The following is a 4296-nucleotide window of genomic DNA, read 5'->3' on the forward strand; positions in this document are numbered from 1 at the left end:
GGAGGGAGGGAGGGAGGGAGGGAGGGAGGGAGAGAGGGAGAGAGGGAGAGAGAGAGAGAGAGAGAGAGAGAGGGAGGGGGGGGGGGGGGAGGTGTGGCTGGTCCTCACGGAATGCGCGAGACACACTGCCTGGCGTGAGGGAGGTGGAGGTGTGGAGGAAAAGAAGGGGGAGGGGCGGGAGGAGGAGGGGGGGGTGGGAGGTGTGGAGCAAAAGAAGGGGGAGGGGGATGAGGAGGGTGGTGGACCCAGATGGTGTCTTTGCCTGGTCGCTGGTACATGCCCTTGGTCGAGATGCAAGCCTACTCTCGCCGAATCTTGGCTGTATTCGCGCGATCTCCGGCCGCTGGGACACGCCCCTGCTCGAGACGCAAGCCATGTTGATGGCACGGTCGTTGATGCGCACCCACGTCACGTTGAACAGCCCCCGCCGCTCCCCTGCCGAGGGGTGGCCGAGAGGTGGGCAAGAGGTGGGCGAGAGGTGGGCGAGGGGTGGGCGAGGGGTGGCCGAGGGGTGGCCGAGAGGTGGGCGAGAGGTGGCCGAGGGGTGGCCGAGAGGTGGGCGAGAGGTGGGCGAGAGGTGGGCGAGAGGTGGGCGAGATCGGCGACATCCGGCGACATCTCGGCGACATCTCGGCGACATCTCGGCGACATCTCGGCGACATCTAGGCGACATCTCGGCGGCATCTCGCCGCGGCTGATCCAAAATCCGAGCGCGACGTCCTCGTTCTGGCGCCACACCCTCGGACCATTCGCCTACCGAGATGCAGCCGAGATCTGGCCGAGATCTGGCCGAGATCTGGCCGAGATCTGGCCGAGATCTGGCCGAGATCTGGCGCCAGACTGGCGCCGCACGCGCCCGGCTCCTCCGTGCAGGCTGGCGTTCCGCAACGACGCCGACCCCGCGCATCTCTCGCCCGTGCTCGAGTGCTTGCTCACCGCGAATCTCGTTGTTTCGAAGTTGCCTCGTTCCATGTGGCTGACACTAGTTCTGCGCAGCCGCGCACCGCACTCTCGTCAGAGCTGGACCGCCCTCCGCCAGAGCCGCGCACCGCACCCGCAATCTCGTGGCTCAGGAGGGCTGGATCCCGCCCGTGCGCCCGGGTGCATCTCAAGTAGAGAGGCGCGCCTTTCCCCTCCGCGGGTCATACACCGGCCAGCCAGCAGCGAGCCGCGCGTCGACGGCCTACGTCGTGCGACCACTGAAGCATGACCACGAGCTGAAGTGAAGCAAGGTTTGAACCCGTAGGCCCATGCCGCTAGCATTTGTGTGGCAGCTCGGTCCCATCTCCGCTCATCTGGAGAAGGCGTCAGCGTACTCAGAGGAGATCTTCTTAGCACGAGAGGACCGGGAGAGCTTGGCCTCTGGTGTGCCAGCTGTCGTGCCAACGGCAGAGGGATGGGTAGCCGTGACGGTAGGGTCCTCACCGCTGAAGGCATCTTCAGTGGTACCTGCTGCGCGCGGCTGACGAAGCCGGCGACCTCAGGCGAGTGGGCGACGTACCGGACGAGCGGCGCCGAGAGCAGCTCCATGGCTCCGTTCATGAAGGGGAAGGGCGGGTGGGCCCCCTTGCGCGCGCACCGCTCCTTGCGGTAGTTGTTGCCTCGCGGCTGCCACGACCAACCGCAGAGCCGCCAGATGGAAGGGTCGTAGCCCGTGAAGCCGATCGAGCCATAGTGCAGGTGGCTCACGCAGTGCAGCTGCCGCATGTCCCGCACCTGCCCAACGAGCACCACCCGTCAGAAGCCCGGCGCAGAACGCTGGATGGTGACAAGTGTGGCCTCCTCGAGCAGAGCGTGCGAAGCGTGCGAAGCGTGCGCGCGTGCCCGTCGTCCGTTGGTGTGTCGCACAAACTGGGCTGATTGCACTCACCAGGTTCCCGAGATGGACGAAGGAGTCATCGTCCACCTTTGCTGCGATGCGGAGCCCCGACGCAGAGCCTTCCCGTGGCAGCAGCGCCGCGGCCGCGCGCCACCAGTGGTAGCCCTTGATTGTCGGCACGCCCGCGTCGGTCGCGTTCCTGCGTTGTAAAACCGTGCATCGGGTGGGGTGCTCCTCGGGCAGGTCCAGCACACTCCACGCCGCGGGGCTAGCACGCAAGCGTGGCGTGTTGCCAACGCGCCGTGATGTGAAGGTAGTCTCCCATCCCCAGGGCCTCCAGGGCTCGCACCTCAACCTCTCACAGACCAGCGCACAGCGCCATGGGAGGTATTTTCTTCCACAATAACAAGGCTGTGAATACGGCGCCGTGCATCTAGGGTCGCGCTCGGTAGCCAGAGGATGTCGCCATGCTCCGCCTCCTCCGCCTCAAGCGCGGCGAGCGCCTGTTCACAGCTGTGCTGCGTGAAGAGACGCCGGCCACGCCTCCTCCGCCTCGAGCGCAGCCAGCGCCGACGGCCCCAGCCCGCCCCGCCCGACCAGGAAGCAGACAAGCACGCCGTACGTCTCGGCCTAAGCGTGAGGAGATAAATAGGAGGACGCGGCAGCAGAGAGAACGACGAGAGCGGGTGGGACGATCGCGACATGTTAAGCTTTCAAGCATCAAGCAAGGGGTCGCGGCGAGAGACTGCTACTGGTTGGTGGGCAGGTAGGCCAGTGGGTGTCCAGTGACTTGGCGACTGCCGCGTGTCTACGGCGCGTCCGCCTCGAACCGCTTCCACGAGGCTCGGACGCCGTCGCGCCGCGGGAGGTGGGCGGGACCCGTCTGCACGCCGATGAGCATCCACACGCCCGCCGCTGTGATCGCCGCCTCTCCGCTGGAGCACGACGCGGCGCCGCCGCTGCGCGGCGGCAGGGGCGGAGGCGGCTCGCTGCAGACGCCCCCAATCTCGGAGCGGGAGGGCAGGGAGCTGCCGCCGGCAAAGCGTTCCGACCGGCAGGCCTTTGGGCACAGGTGCTTGTCCTGCTCGTAGTACGGTCCGGACGGGTCGCACGACCAGCCGCACACGCGCTCTCCGTTCACATAGCGGTAGCGCCACGCCTCGTCCGCGTCGGCCGGCCCATCGAGGGCGGGGTCGAAGGCGCGGAGCATGCGCCGATGTGACACAAATCCGCCAGTGTCGTGGATTCGAACACTTTGCGGTGAGGGTGGTATGCCCGATGACGTCGCGCGGCCGCGAGGTACCGCGGGGGAGGGGGGGGGGGGGGGGCTCTCAGGGGAGGGCGCCCCCCCCCAGGGGTAAAGGGCGTCGTCTAGCCCTCCTTGGGATATACCCTGGATGGGGCCCACCGCGACGCCCCTGCCGCCTGTAGCAGTTCTGTCCTACTACCCGGCCAACGGGCTCACCGACCAGACTCGCCAGCTCTCGCTAGCGATCGCACTCGCCGAGCTCCTCGGCCGTCGGTTGGTGCTGCGCGGTTCTGCACCACGAGGACGCGCTCTCAACAAACGCCGCACGACTGGTTCCGGAGCTCATAGCCACACGGCCGCGAATGAGATCGCTCATTGAGATCAACACATCTTCCGGACTGCTGGATGCCGCCGACATGCCGACTGTCGCCTCGCTGCCTCGGTGCGCTGTCGCCAACGGCACCATTGACAGAGTCGCAGCTCGACCGCCCATCTGCGAAGAGGATCGATCCTGCACGAGCTGTGTGCACTGGGTCGAACCGCCGGATATGTGGCAAAAAACCGCGCGCGATAAAAAAGCGCTACCCTCTCCCGTTGTGGGAGCAGTCCATGAAGCCAGCCCCCTGCACGCTGCGCTATCGCGCGGACGTGCTCGCCGCCGCACGTTCCCTGCTGTCGCGCGTCCTACCCGAGCACGGCCGATAGCAGTGTGCAATCTTTACCGGTATGGGAGTTTTTGGCTAATCAAACCCAAGGCCTGCACTAATCAAAAAGTGGTACGGGATACCAGTTGCCTCACGGAAATCAAAGCGAGTCGGAGTGCCTTCTTGGTGGCAAAATCGGCAAAATCGGCAAAATACCGGGTATTTTGCGGGTATACCTGAAAAAACCCGGGTATACCCGGGTAATACCCGCACTTTTGCATGGTTTCGCCCCCGGGACCACACCGACAGCCGCTACAACTACTGAAAACCCCGCATACCACTTTCGCATACCACTATACCATACCACTCCAAAACTAATCAAAATATCGCCAAATACCAGTCTCATAGCCTTGCGCGTTTCGTAGAGCCACGCCCGGTCGTGCAGTTCAGTGGCGGGGCTGATCAGGTCGATGCCCAGCACTTTTTTTCCCTCTTCTGAGTGGTCCCTAAGCCCTTGGGATGGACAAAGGCGATGCACGCACCGAGCAGATCGGTTCAAACTGAAGAGACAGGAGCGCATTCGC

General features: G+C 65.0%; 1 protein-coding gene across 1 annotated transcript in view; it reads right to left on the minus strand.

The window, feature by feature from the left end:
- EMIHUDRAFT_453296 (hypothetical protein) overlaps nt 1-1176 on the minus strand; it is a 2331-nt gene extending 1155 nt beyond the window's left edge. The window contains exons 1-4 of the mRNA XM_005760118.1: nt 1127-1176; nt 690-753; nt 374-435; nt 240-299 (exon numbers count right to left, since the gene is read on the minus strand). The gene's annotated coding sequence lies outside the window, so the exon portion shown is untranslated. The remainder of the gene's footprint in view (nt 1-239; nt 300-373; nt 436-689; nt 754-1126) is intronic.
- Nucleotides 1177-4296: the final 3120 nt, after the last annotated feature.

Source organism: Emiliania huxleyi (genome assembly GCF_000372725.1).
Source record: "Emiliania huxleyi CCMP1516 unplaced genomic scaffold EMIHUscaffold_78, whole genome shotgun sequence".
NCBI classification, from domain to species: domain Eukaryota; phylum Haptophyta; order Isochrysidales; family Noelaerhabdaceae; genus Emiliania; species Emiliania huxleyi.